The sequence below is a fragment of the Etheostoma spectabile genome, unplaced genomic scaffold, assembly GCF_008692095.1.
Source record: "Etheostoma spectabile isolate EspeVRDwgs_2016 unplaced genomic scaffold, UIUC_Espe_1.0 scaffold00018481, whole genome shotgun sequence".
NCBI classification, from domain to species: Eukaryota; Metazoa; Chordata; class Actinopteri; order Perciformes; family Percidae; genus Etheostoma; species Etheostoma spectabile.
Genome location: NW_022604278.1, coordinates 13514 through 27057, shown reverse-complemented (window position 1 = coordinate 27057; position 13544 = coordinate 13514). Strand labels below are relative to the sequence as shown.

The 13544-nt window shown below is 42.5% G+C and overlaps 1 long non-coding RNA gene and 1 other non-coding gene across 2 annotated transcripts; one reads left to right on the top strand and one right to left on the bottom strand.

Moving 5' to 3' along the window:
- The first annotated feature begins 8526 nt into the window (after nt 1–8526).
- trnay-gua (transfer RNA tyrosine (anticodon GUA)) lies at nt 8527–8614 on the top strand. Its single transcript is given in 2 exon segments — nt 8527–8563; nt 8579–8614. It is a non-coding gene; the product is annotated as a tRNA-Tyr (tRNA).
- Nucleotides 8615–12629: 4015 nt separating this feature from the next.
- Nucleotides 12630–13176, bottom strand: LOC116680536 (uncharacterized). The gene is made up of 2 exons (XR_004329775.1): nt 13144–13176; nt 12630–12702 (listed from the first exon to the last, which is right to left on the bottom strand). It is a non-coding gene; the product is annotated as an uncharacterized LOC116680536 (long non-coding RNA).
- Nucleotides 13177–13544: the final 368 nt, after the last annotated feature.

The following is a 13544-nucleotide window of genomic DNA, read 5'->3' as shown; positions in this document are numbered from 1 at the left end:
GCATAAGCCCACACAGCTGCGCATCCGCCAGCTGTGCCTCCAGCCGGCACAAAAAGACAATCGTTTGGATGGGACAAACTTCTGTGCCCTGTACGCAGGGAAAAATGTGAAGCTGTGGCTGGCTGAAAGGAAGGCTCTAAAGTCAAACATGCTTCTGTAATTACTGTATTTTTGTCTGTCCTTAGTCCCACTGATATAACGCTGTGTTTTTACGGCTCTTTGGGGAATATCCGAGTGTTTTGTTGTTATAAAAAGTGCCGTACTGTACGTGTTAGCATGTTTGCCGTCCGTGTAACTCCAGTCCACTTCTGTACACAAAACACATTTTTAAATGAGTGCATAACACTTATAAACTATTATTTATGTCTGTCGTAAGTCCCACTGACTTAACGCTGTGTTTTTAAAGCTCTTTAGGGAATATCCGAGTGTGTGTTGTTATAAAAAGTGCCGTACTGTACATGTTGGCATGTGTGCCTTAGACTAATACGTGGGTTAGCATGTTAGCTGGCCACTACCTGTGTATGCTGCCTAATGTTATATTTGTCACCCAATTGTCTGTCTTCCTCTTTCTCGGCTGCACCCTTATACACACATTTCCGACATTCAAAAAGAAAGCTCAGCAACTTTAACAGGAGACATCTGGTTTCGGTAGATACAACACAAGGTCATGCTAGCATATCATTTATTACAAGATTTATAGACTACTCCTTTGGTGTTATCTTTTTAACTGCAACATTTACTCACCCTTACTGAAAACAACACCCTCAATGATGATTATAATTCACACAATATTAAGCAAAGCAATTATAAATTCTAACAAAATCCAGGCAAAAGGAAAAAAACTGGTTCCTTAACCATGCATTTTCCAGGCAAGCACGGGCAGGAGAAGCATCAACCCCGGCAACTCCAGCACGGGCAGGAGAAGCATCGACCCGGCAACTCCAGCACGGGCAGGAGAAGCATCGACCCCGGCAATCCAGCACGGGCAGGAGAAGCATCGACCCCGGCAATCCAGCACGGGCAGGAGAAGCATCGACCCCGGCAAATCCAGCACGGGCAGGAGAAGCATCCACCCCGGCGAATCCAGCACGGGCAGCACCTTTGTCACCTGCGACTCCGGCTACCGGTAAGTTTATGATTGAAAGCCTGAGAGGAACGTGACTTTTCATACACGTGAAATGTAATGTGTGCAGACAAAAGTACATGGCAAATAAAGCAACCAAGATATTGGCATAAACATGCATGGTAGACATAGTATTAGGAGCACTATTGTGCACTTGTGGTTTTTTTACTTGCGTGTGGGGGGGGGAATAAATGCAGTCACCTCACATGTAAAACTGAATGTCATGAAGTTGAGATGTCTGATATCTGAAGATATCCCAGACATGCTGATTTTACTTTCTGAGTGCAAAGGTAACCGGTTTAGCATAATATTGACAGAAAAAGCTAACTTTTCTAGTCTGTAGTCTGGGAGTCTATTCTGTGCTTAAATTGATATACTTGCATACAATATTTCAGTTTTGCAAGCTCCAATATGAATACATTTTCTCTTTTTTTTGTCCAGGCGGAGGAAACAGCCTAGGGAGCAGGAGCACCTAGCTCTCCTGAGGGACATGCATGAGTCAGATCAGGAGCAGCGGGAGCGCCATTTCCGGATGGTGTTTGAACACACAGCCCAGGCAAGAGGGCAGGAACCAGCCTTGAGAAGGGAAGAGATGGCAGCAGCTGCTGCCTTCAATCTGGCCTTCCTTGGGACTCTGAGCCAGCTTGTGCAGGCCATGCACAGCAAGCGGGACCCTGTTCCTCCACCCATGGACTAGACAGTACACCATTATGGATAAACCCACCCCCAGATTTGTCCCACTAAAATAATGTGCAATATTTAGTACCATTACACTGTAGCTACCTCCTATATTTTGTATATATAGACTATTTTAGAACTGTGCACCTTACCACCCCACCTTTTTTATTTGCACTACTTACTAAATTACATATTTGTTGGCACAAAAAAAGGAGTTGCTTTTAATCTTTGGACACTATTTTTCACCATTTACAAAGCTGTGTATTTTGCCTTATTCACTGTCCTGGGTGCAATACAGCGTGAGAGTTATGGCTACCAGACCTTCTTTGCAAACCGTCTTGGCGAGATCCAGAGCAGCACCGACGTTCAAGATTGGTGGTGGATTCCAGGGCCAGAAAACATTGCAGACATAATCACCAGAGGAGCCAGTCCAGATGCCCTAACTGAGAACTCTGAGTGGCAGTCGGGTCCAAAGTTCCTCCAACTTCCTGGTGATGAGTGGCCGAAAAAATCCGCCAGAGACATTGCAGCTGAAGCACCAGAAAAAGGTATTTGTCACAATACTTGCCAGAAGACACCTGAAGACAACACAAGATCCAGCCCAAGTACAGTCTAGACGGCCACCAGCAGTAGCAGCAGTCCTGTTAGTTGACGAAAAGCGCTTCAGCAGATTGAGAAGGCTGGTTGGGACTGTGGCGTGGATCTGGAGAGCAGCTAAAAGGTTCTTGGGTACCAAGGCTAGAGACCAAGACAAGTGGGAGGCAGTGAGTAAAAGTTTGGTCCTTCAAGTGTGGACACCTCACAGCCTAAAGAAACGCTTGACAATGTTTGTTCTTTGCATTCTTGCACATTTGTTAAATAAACCTTTTTTTAAGTAATTTAATGTTTCTTTCATTGTGGTTCTATATAAAGGGCTATTAAGGGCTTTTGCATGTCAACAAAGTATGTCAAAGAAAGGTTTTTATACAGCTACTTAAGTAGCACATCAAACCCTCCCTGTACATCCCTGCCTTCTTCCTCTGCACCCTGTGACAGTGTGACCACCGGCTCTGCTGGCCCAGATGCATCCCAGTCATTGTCATAAGCCTCTCCATGACTCTCACAAAGATTATGCAAAGCACAGCAGGTCAGAACCATAGATTTCACCAGTTGTACATCACAGTCATTTCTTTTCATAAAACAACGCCACCTTCCCCTCAATCTACCAAAAGCATTTAACAACAACCCGTGCCCTGCAGATTTCCTTGTAAATCTGCTGTTCTGCTGAGAGGCGTCCAGTGTCATTGAATGGTTTTAAGAGCCAATTCTGCAAAGGATAGGCAGAATTCCCCAGGATGTAGTAGCCAGCATTAACCCTTGTTAACGGTTGTCCTTAACCTCAAGAGGCTACAAAGGGGAAAAACTCTCTTTGCTAATAGAAATTTCTCTAATTGAAACATGCTGTTCAATTCATTCTGTGCTCTCATTGACTCTTTTAGCAGTCTTCTTGGACCGAACTCGGGCCCTGCAAATTGGCCCAGCGCCAGTGTCCTGGTGGAGGCCATTTGCAGCCAGCTCTGCCAGCTCCACCCAAAAGGCCCACGGTCCGGGGACAGGTGGGCCCTGGTCCTCTCGGACTACGTGGCCATCAGAGCGGCAGTGCTAGCCAGCCCGAGGCTGATGGCTCAGACGGACATCCAGCTTGGGGGGGGGGGGGGGGGGGCTGTGTTCTACGGATCAAATAGATTGAATAAATTAGAGCCAGAAGAGGGTTTAAAAAAAAAAAAAATCTCCAAAGGCAGCGACGCAACACAAGCACAGATACTGATTTGTATTAATCGTATATAACTCGTACTTGGCAAAAGTGCTTTATCCGTACCGGATACTCGTTTCAGCCGAGTATCCGGCTCATCTCTAGTGAATGCCTTTGTTAAATTAATATTGATGATTATTGTATTAATAAGTGTTTCTCTTTGAGGTTGTCTTGGTTGTGAGTTCATCATCAGACACAAAAGCAGAGACAGTACATTTCACCAGTTGTCCACCGCTAGCTAAATGAATAAAAGAATTGGAGTTTTAAAATAGATATTAAGTAATAGCTGGTACTTTCTATTGCTGAATGAGCTCTATCTGGAGGAAAAAGGAGATGCCCCAAAGAAGGTTATTGGACTGTAATTGACCACTCATAGACTGTTAATGGCATACATTGGGATGATGGTTGTCTATTCATGAAGCCATGCATTACTTTCAATAGTCAAGACCACTGAAACTTGATCAAAAAGAAGGTTTAGTTGAGTGGAATCGGCTGCATTCAGTATTTTAGATGGCAAATCTGTGTAAGGAACCACTTCCACTGCTTCTATATCACAACACAGAAGATGCCAGAAGAAACATCGGTCCTACGGAGAAGCTCATGACAACTGAATCCCACGATTTTAACTAAAGACTTAACAGTAACAGCTATTTTACATTGTATTACTAGTTGGACAATGCTAAAATGTGTTATAAATAATTCTAGGTTGTGTCTCTGGATAAATGATTGTTTTGGTAAATCATTCTTATTACTCTAACTTTAGCATTGACTTGACTGTTGAATTCAGTAAGTGCTACTTGTTGGGCCAGTTGAACATGACAATGCTACACACTAACTGAAGATAGATGGGATTGGATTTACATTCAGATCATCTGAAATGGAGAAACTGAGGATTATTGTGTTCATAAGTGCTTCTCTTTGGGGTTGTCTTGGTAGTGAGTTCATCATCAGACAAACAATATCTCTGAAGAAAGGCAGAGACAGGCTATGTCACAATTCTTCCCAACACCAGTAAAACAATCTGCAGACACTAAATCCACCGGGTAACGAGGAAACACAAGGCAGGTGGCACCAGGGCTGGGAATCAGGTGAACAACATCAGGCAATCACAGGGGCGGGAAAACAGTAAGTAGAACAAGACTTGACAGAAAGCCAGACTATCAAAATAAAACTGGAAACAGAACATACAGACACTCTAGGGAAAGACAGGAACACCAATAACACAAGACACCAGGGGCCTGTTGCATGAAAGTAGAATAAAGATATCCAGGATAAGTGAAAAAAGCGCAGCTTAACTTAGTGAGATGCGCTCATTGCGGCTTAATCGGTTGCACGTTGCTGAGCCAGGATAAACAGGTAAGGCAAGTCAAGGCAGATTTATTTATATAGCACATTTCAGCAACAGGGCAATTCAAAGTGCTTTACATAAAATCAGTTAAAAACCAGTTAAAAATAAAAACGGATAAAACACCAACCCCCTTGTTTAGTTCTGACTCTGGGGACAGAAAGCAGAACTGTCCCAGACTACTTGAGAGGTCTGGGGGGGTCATAGTGTATTAGAAATGTATTTTTTCTCTAAACCGTTTTGTGATTTGTAAACTAGCAAAAGTACTTTGAAATCAATTCTTTGAGACACAGGAAGCCAGTGTAAAGACTTCAGAACTGGAGTGATGTGATCCACTCTCTTGGTCTTGAGGACTCGAGCAGCAGCGTTCTGAATCAGCTGTAGCTGTCTGATTTATTTTTTAGGGAGACCTGTAAAGACACTGTTACAGTAGTCAAGTCTACTGAAGATGAAAGCATAGACAAGTTTTTCCAAATCCTGTTGACACATAAGTTGACCCTTGATATCTGCTTAAGCTGATAATGTGGCTGTTAATATTCAGGTCAGAATCCATGACTACACCAAGATATCTGGCTTTGTCTGTTGTTTTTTAAATTGTTGTTTGAAGCTGAGCGCTGACTTTTAATTGTTCCTCTTTTGCTCCAAAAACAACCACCTCAGTTTTTCCTTCATTTAATTTCAGAAAGTTCTGAGACATCCAGCCATTAATCTGTTCAATGCACTTAGTCAGTTTTTGTATTGGACTATAGTCCCTTGGCGATAAGGTTATGTAAATTTGTGTGTCGTCCGCATAACTATGGTAACGTATTTTGTTGTTTTCCATAATTTGAGCCAGTGGAAGCATGTAGATGTTAAATAGAAGAGGCCCCAGAATGGAGCTCTTGGGGAACTCTCCACGTCATATTTGTATGCTCAGATGTATAATTGCCTATCAAAACAAGTAGTTCCTATTCTTTAAGTAGGATTCAAACCATTTTAGTACTGGGCCAGAAAGTCCAACCCAGTTTCCAGTCGGTCTAGTAATATGTTGTGGTTGACCGTGTCAAATGCAGCACTGAGCCATTATCTGTGTTAAGGTGGATGCCATTAAAAGACTTTGACAAGAGCCGTCTCAGTGCTGTGGTGTGGTTGGAAACCCGACTGAAAAGTATCAAACGGTTGTTTAGTGACAAGAAATGGTTGAGTTCAATGATTTTACGGAAGGTTTAATATTGGCCAATAGTTGCTCATTAGTGATCTGTCTATATTGTTCTTTTTAAGAGTGGCTTGATGACTGCAGTTTTCAGGGCCTGTGGCAAGATACCTGAAAGAAGAGACGTGTTCACAATCTGTAGATGATCAGAAGCCAAACAATTCGAAACATTTTTTAAAACACCTGTTGGTAGAATATCAAGGCAAGAGGAGGAGGATTTCAGATGTTGTATAATGTCCTCCAGGTTTTTATGGTTGATCGTATGAAATTCTGTCATATTGGAATTGGTGTTGCTTGAACACTGTGACAACACATATCCTGTACTTGATATGGAGGCACTGACTGTTTGTCTAATCTTCTGAATTTTGTCTTTGAAGAAGGAAGCAAAGTCATTGCAGGCCTTGGTAGAAAAAGTTCAGATGCTACTGGTACTGGAGGGTTTGTGAAACTATCAACAGTAGCAAACAAAGCAAGTGAATTATTATTGTTTCTAGCGATAATGTCAGAGAAGAAGGACCTTCTTGCATTCCTCAGTTCCAAATTATAAATGCGAAGTCTCTCTTTATAGGTGTTATAATGGACCAGGAGATTTGTTTTTCGCCACCTTCGTTCAGCTTTTCGACACACTCTTTTTTCTGTTCTCACCAGTAGGACATTTCTCCATGGAGATCTTTTCTTACCAGAGACAACTTTACCTTAGTGGGGGCAATGGCATCAATAACAATTAATTTTACAGTTGTAATGATCTACAAGCTCAGTCACTAAGAGCCCAAAGAGCCCGGAGAGGGCCGGGTGGAGGAGGAAAAGCTGAATAAATGTTTTACTGGTGTTTTCAGGGTTATACCGTTTTCTGATTATCTTGTTTGGACACTTTTGGGCACAGAGATAGTGCCGTTAAAGAAAACAGAGCAATGAGCAGAGAGAGCAATGTCAGCCACCACAAACTTGGAAATGTTCAGATCCTTTGAAACAATCAAGTCCAGAGCGTGCCCCTTATTGTGAGTGGGCTCTGTCACATGCTGAGTTGTGTTTTTGAGAACTATGGACTGATTGTCCATAGTTCTCAAAAACACAACACAGTTCTTTGGTCCCCCTGTCCTGGGGGTTGTCAACATAAAGGTTAAAATCACCCACAATGATTACACAATCAAAGTTAATGCAGATTATAGACAGCAGTTCAGTGACGTCATCAATAAAGGTTGCACAATATTTAGGTGGCCTGTAGATATTTAGAAATATAGCTTGAGGGGAAGACCTTAACTGAAGAGCAACATATTCAAAAGAAGCAAAATTTCCATGACATATTTGCGTACAGTGGAATGAGTCATTAAACCCGGGGCCCGGGCTTGTCTTGGAAAGAGTCATGAGTGCCACTAGGTGTGCAGCCTGGACCCGGCACACATCAGTTAATGCTTGGTTGATTGTGCACACAAGCGTCCTTATCAGTCTGGGGGGAAGGAGTTAGCTGACATCCTGGCAGAGGTGCCTGGCGTTTTACTTTTGCCCGGGGTTGAGCGAAACACAATAGCACACTGGAATGCTCTCCCGTGGTGAAATTCCCAATTGTACAGAAGAAGAAGGGATGAAATGTGATCGTCATTTCCGGTAAGTGCACATGGAAGTGCGCGATTTGAGACAACACTCCTCTGTCAAAATTTACGCACTATGCAAGATAGTACGTAGTGCACGAAGTGTACTGTCTGTAAGGGCACTAAGGGAAGTGCGCGATTTGAGACAAAGCCCATTACTTTTCACGGTGCTGTCAACAATTACAGCAGTTATACCATGATTCATCTCCCCGTGGAAATCAAGTTGAGGGTCATAATTTCTTGATGTATCACACTTTTAGAGTGTCTACCATTGTGTCACCAGCAAAGGAGATTAGCAGAGGATGGTTTCGATCTATCGACCTCTGGGTTAAGGGCCCAGCATGATTCCGCTGCGCCACTCTGCTGAAAATCACCCAAGATGGTACTTTAACCCACAATCCTTGTCTTAGGAGGCCAGTGCCTTATCCATTAGGCCACTAGGGCTTTACAATAACCAAATACACCAGTTCAGGAGAAATACAAGTACAGTTCTGGAGATGTGATGAAACAGTAACCTTAACCTTTGACTTCCAAAATCGAAATCAGTTCATCCGCGACTCCAAGTGGTTATGTATACAAAAAAAAAGTGATTCCCTCTAGAGGTTCAGAGATATTGCATTCACAAGAATCGGATGGACAGACATGAAGACGCAGTCACCTTGACATTGAACCTTTGACCCCCAAAATCTCATCATTGATTTACGAGTTCTTGTGAATGTTTTTGCAAAATTTGAAGAAATTCCCTCCAGGGGGGTCCTGTGTCATCACATTCACAAGAATAGGAAGTGCTTTCATACATGTTGTTGCCCTTCGATAGCTCAGTTGGTAGAGCGGAGGACTGTAGTGGCATAAAGTTGAAATCCTTAGGTCGCTGGTTCAAATCCGGCTCGAAGGAACCCTCTTTTCAAGAGTTTCCCTTCACGGAAAAATAAAGTATTTCTGATTCTGATGTAGAGATGGACAGACGACCCACAAGCATAATAACTTCTTGCCGAGACATAACAAGAAAAAAAAAGAAGATGTTGGGTAGACAGAGTTAAGCCCTGACAGAATAGAGAACTTCAGAAAAAAGTTGTGAAATAGTGCCAAGTGTGACCAGAAGAATTGGAAAAGAAAATACCTTCTCTTTTCTCCTGTTTTGTACACAACCCAAAGTTCTACAAAACAAAAGATAACTTTCACCGAATCCCTCAGTTAAATCACATTCAATATTTGTCTCACAAACCGTCTCAATGTCCAATTTAAATCATTTATCCAACAGAATTGAAACTTTAACTTACCCCGCTGTTTGAAATTGCTTCCTTGTCTTTGGATTTCAGAGTGGAATCAGGGGAGCTTTCTGACCCTCTCTCTCTCAAAGATGTTTGGTGAAGTTTAGAGGCAGGTGATCATCAGATCCCTGGATGCATGCCCTCATCAGTCACCGGTGGAGTCCCTTTCTGATTCCTCCTTGAAATCCTGTTTGTGATGCCAAACTGTAGTAGAAGTTTCTTGTTACAGCAAGGGAGGAATTTGGCTGGAATTAAGACTCTATATATAGAATAAAGACTGAAGGCTGCAAACTGAATCAAAGTTTAGTCTCCGGTGAAAGTTTAATTGTTTTCTGCAGAGAAAAATCAAAATGACAAGAACAGCCTTCACAATGCACAAAGTTACAGAGTGACAACAGTTCTGTGTGAATACAATCAGTGATACACTTCATTATATCCAGTGCCCCCAGAAGAGAAAAACCCTTGTTTGGAAAAAAGTTTAATCTCAAACATAACAATCAGTGGACCTCAGGCAGACAGTTAGTTCCATTAAGTATTTCTGAATCTGCCCTCCTTGTGTCAAGTGTCTTGACCGGTCGTTCTATCTTAGCTGAAAAAGAACATCTTGTCTCTTGGATAGGCCATGGTCTCGACCTGGGACCTGCTATGATAAACACAAAACTGGTTCTGTCAGACTTTAGGCCATTTGTCCTTGGAGGACAAATGCAAAGTCATAGGAAATTCAGTTGTCTTCTACAAGGAGTAGGCACTGAGGACAGATTCAGAAGTCATATACTCTGAGAGGCATTGGAGATCTTATCATGAATAATTAATATGAAAATCATTGGTTAAATTTAATTTTCCATTACAAGTTACTGTTTGAAAAAATGAAAAGAATTGTTATTGACATAGAGGCAGATGAAGTGTTTATGACCCATCAATGATGACAAAAGGATACATCCGCTGTCGGGGGTCTGATTTAAAAGAAATGGTACTCTTTAAAATGTTGGGGTTCTAGCGTTAAATTAATGAGGAAGAATTTGACAAATATAAATCAACCAAAAACAAGTCCAGGAACTTAGGCCTAATCCCATTTCTTCCCTTACCCCTACCCCTTGGCCCTCAAAATCAAGGGATTAGGCCTAGGGCTGAAAACATACCCCTACGAATTGGGACACCACTTGGTTGTGGTTACGTCACAAAGCATCGCCGCTAGCTGGCTGCTACGTCACCAGAGGCGACAAGCGTTTGTCACAAGCTTCCAAGATGCCGTCTGCGAACGTGTGTATGTCGATTGCGTGGGTCTTAGTAATTTTTCTGCGATTGTCTGCAACAACTCGAAGAAATCAAGCAAGGAGGAGAGGAAGAAGTCTACGACGTTTGAAAATTCTGGCGGATCAGCTGATGGTATGTATGGATTAGCTACAAAACAACAACAACCTTAGGTTGTATTAACGTTAGCCGGAACACAGTAGCAAGCTGAGCTGGACTCGCGTACATTACATGGACGTGCATTATATTGTAACACAAACCTCATGACTATCTATGTGTACAAGTATTATTTAGGCGACGTTATTTACCGGTCCAGCCAGTGCTTTGTTCTTGGCGGGGAGACGATCTGTTTTTATTTGGGGGGAAGAAGTAACTGTAGCCACTAGCTAGCTTTGTGCTTTGTTGTGGGGAATGTCAGACGTTATTTAGTCGATTTTTGTTTTCCTGCTATGTGCTTTGGGCAACTATAATCACGACGTGTTCTATGGGGGGGGGGGGGGGCTACTATGTGCTTTGTTCTTCTGAAAAGGGAAACTTTTTTCCAACTCAATGCTGTGAAATTGTTTTTCTTTTCCAGACTGGTGCTCCAACTACATACTGTGCCATAAACCCCAACATGCCTATACTGCGCATGTGGTTCAATGTTGAGACTGAGCTGAGGCAGGATTTCCGCCTCACCAGAAGAGCAATGCACAGCTTGCAGAGGCTTTTGCAAAGGGAGCAGGACCACGGCTGGGGTATTGAGCTTGAAGTACTCATATACACCTATTGGCTGGCACATGGACTCTCCTATCGAGTGGTGGCCCGTGTCTTTAATGTACCAAAGGCTACAGTTCACCGCATCATCCACAGAGTGGCCCAGAGCATATGGGACAATCTAAGGAGAGCAATCTACTTCCCTCAAACAGCGGACCTGCCTGCAGTTGGTCAGGGATTTGTCAACATTTCAGGAACCCCTGCATTCCACAATGTGGTTGGAGCAATTGATTGCAGCCACATAAGGATAAAACCACCACAGCGTCACAGATTAGACTACTTGAATTACAAAGGCTTTTACTCTGTCAACATGCAGGCAATATGTGACTCAAATGGCAGGTTTCTGGACATTTTTGTGGGGTATCCGGGGTCTGTCCATGACACACGAATAATGAAAAACAGCAGTTTTTATACCACAAGACGGTATCCCCCAACGGGCTACATCCTTCTGGGTGATGGTGGGTATCCCTGTTTGGAAACTCCGATTTGCCTCATCACCCCATTCAAGGAGCCAGTGCAAGGACAAGTACAGCAGCGATTCAATTACTATCAGTCAAGGGGGCGCAGCATAATTGAAAGAGCGTTTGGCATGATGAAGACCAGATGGAGGTCAACACTTTTCAAAGCTTTGGAGGTGAAGCCCACGTTTGCACCACAGGTAATTGCTTCATGTGCCTTTTGCACAATGTGTGCATGGACAATGGTGACACACTGGTCCCAGATGAAGACATTTTAATAGATGACGCCCAACCTCCCCGTGAAGAAATGGCTTACAATGAAACCTCTGGGAATGTCAAAAGAAACAGACTGGCGGCCCTAGTTTCAGTTGGTGTGCAAGACCCATGATCATGACCAGTGTATATGTATTTTACAGATCTATGTTCATGCATGTATTTTTACTACTTAGATCTGTTTGCATATGTTTGTATACACACATCATGGTTTTTTATATGTTTCACTTAGCATGGTGTTGAATGTCATACTACCTTTTTCTGGCATTAAACAATGATTTGATTTGAAGCTCAGTTGAGTCTGGTGTCTACTTTCAAAATGGAAGTGAAATACTTTAGTTATTTGTTGAAGGCTTGGTATTTGTTGTGTGGTCATGTCCCTTGGGCATTTATGAATGACTCATGATTTGAATTACTGTAATAACACATTGAATAGATTTGGATGAGATGTGCAAAGAATACTTTATTCAGAATAAAATTATGTAACAGGAATTTACAAAAAATGAACAGTGTATATTGTTGATTTTAAATATTTATAATATATAAATGTAGTGCAACTGTTATGATATATTTAAATATGAGGTTGTAACAATTCCCAAACCCACTCGGCAAAGGAAAGGTACAACGCTAGGCTACATACTTTATCAACATGGGAATAACAACAATACACTACTGCATGTTCCCCACATATAATATAGCCTCTATTAAAGATGGACATGGGCAACCATTACAAGGTAGATCTGTCAAAGGAACTATAACTTGTCAACTAATTTCTCAAAGAGAGACAAGAATCGCTCAGTCATGGCCTCGTTCTTCGCCTCGCTCTCCTCGTGGCGCCTCTGTTCCCTGTTGGACTCCTCGGTCAGGAAATCCAGGATAGGATTTCTCTTCCTTTTCTTCCCTGGGGAGGGACTTGGCAGTGGGGAACTGCTGGCTGCAGAGCTGCAGGATGGGGATGAGGGCTCCTCAATCGCCTAAAGGAACAAAATAATATTGATTTACATTCCACAAATGAACAATTTGTACACACACACGTACACACACGAGAGAGAAAGACAGCAATACAATAACATGTTAACATTCTGCGATTCGGAAATTTCAGAACACAAGATGTACTGCATAACATACCATGAGGTTTGGCGTACGCTCATCCAGAAATGATGCCACCACCACAGGAGGGTCGATTGAAGGCCTGGCACCCAACACCTCGTGCATATCTTCGTAAAACTGCCACGTTGCAGCGGTCACTTCCCCACTGTCTGTGCCGGACCCTGTTTTAGGAGTTCTTAATTCCTGGAGGGACACACAACACACTACAATGAAGCCTACAACCATACAGTATGCATTCATTGCATTCTATTGTTTTGAGAGCAAAGATGTAGTTTGTTATTTTTCTTTAACTGGACACCACATACCTTGTATTTTTGCTTCAGGTTTTCCCACTTTTTGGAAGCTTTTTGGCCTGTTACCTTTTCAAACAACCCCATGTCTTTCATCAGTTTCCTGCGTCATAAACAACAAAATGTACATGTACATTTACAGGAATGAATAACAAATGATGACAATGCAGTAACAGTTCCAATACAATAATGAATTGCTACAACAAACGCATGACTCACTCCCATTGTTGCTTTGCGGCGTATTTTGACCTCAGAAATAGATGTTCGTTCTGTGACCGAAAAGTGATGAGCTTCCTGATTTGTGATACAGCACGGTAAATGTACAGAAAATCAACAATATATATACTTTGTGTTTCACCTTCCCTACAACAAAGCACATAGCTAGCAGCTGGCTAACGTCTCCCCCCCCACCAACA